The sequence below is a fragment of the Oncorhynchus mykiss genome, chromosome 9 (genome assembly GCF_057628025.1).
Source record: "Oncorhynchus mykiss isolate SJ-2025 chromosome 9, ASM5762802v1, whole genome shotgun sequence".
Lineage (NCBI taxonomy): Eukaryota > Metazoa > Chordata > Actinopteri > Salmoniformes > Salmonidae > Oncorhynchus > Oncorhynchus mykiss.
The window spans coordinates 64,010,212-64,011,427 of record NC_143030.1 but is presented as its reverse complement, the minus strand read 5'-3'; positions in this window follow the sequence as shown (position 1 = coordinate 64,011,427).

Genomic DNA, 1,216 nt, shown 5'->3' with positions numbered 1-1,216 from the left:
AACCAGTCTGGTGCTTGGTTATAATTGTTTGAAATGTAACTCATGTTTCAAAATTGTAAATCAAAACTGGCATACCTTTTGTTCTAATGCGTCAGTAGGTTCAGACACTCTGGATGCCATGGGTCAGGTAAAAGAACCTCATGATTTGCAGTATTTCAGAAGTCTGTAATGACATTAGGTAAACCATCGTCTCTGCTTTTAAGGTCATATTAGTATCTGTGTCATTCAGAACTACAAACCTGTTTCAACAACAGTGGACAATGGACAGTTGGACGCAACAAACTGTGACTGAATATTTCATTTGCCTGTTAGCATGGTTCCAGGTTGATGACCTTTGGTGACCTTAATTGCCTTTGGCATTATCTGTTGAGCAGATCCAAAGAGCGGAACCAACAGAATCTCTGAGAACTTCTGTTTCAGATAATTCCAATATTACAAAGGCAGTTGTGATGCAACTCAAGTAATTCTGGCACAACATCAAGGATAGGTGGAAAAGTATTGCTATGGAACCTCAATTCACAACTTTCAAAATATGTTCCTTTTGATAGAATTTCCAACATATGCCTGCTAAATGCAGATAATATATATATTTTTTGGGAAGGGGAAAGTCTGTGAATCCTAAAATTAAATAAACATAAAACAAATTATTCTGGCAGGTGGTTTGACTGTGTGTTGGCATACAGCGTTTTGTGTGGAGTATTTTATGAGCAGAGTCAATCTAGCTAATCAGTCAGAAATCTCCATTCTCTCAAAAAGGGGTTGCGGTGATGGTGTGCAGGACATGACATCTCGGCTGCAGTCACCTCATTTTTCCACTTGTTTGATCTGAGATGAATCAGAGTGAACAGGAATTTGCATTTTGTACGAAAAGTGGTAATTCTATATGAGTGCCCCGCATAGTTGTGTTTCTTAAGGCCTACAACAACCCCACTGACTTTATCAAAGCTGACAGACTAAATAATAATGAGTGGTTCACAGTGAAAGCAGTTACATAACAAACAGATGTAACTCTAACATGCAGTGAAGCTCAACATCTGATTAGGTCATTTTTTGTCATGCGTACATACTGGACAAGCTTCCCCACTGTTACAATTCTTACATTAGTACAGTAAAAAGTATTAAACGTAGTGGAAATTAAAAACATGCAAAACAGACAGTCACGCTGTCTTTGTAAGATACCTTGCTACTCATTAAATACAAGCTGATTAATCTGGCT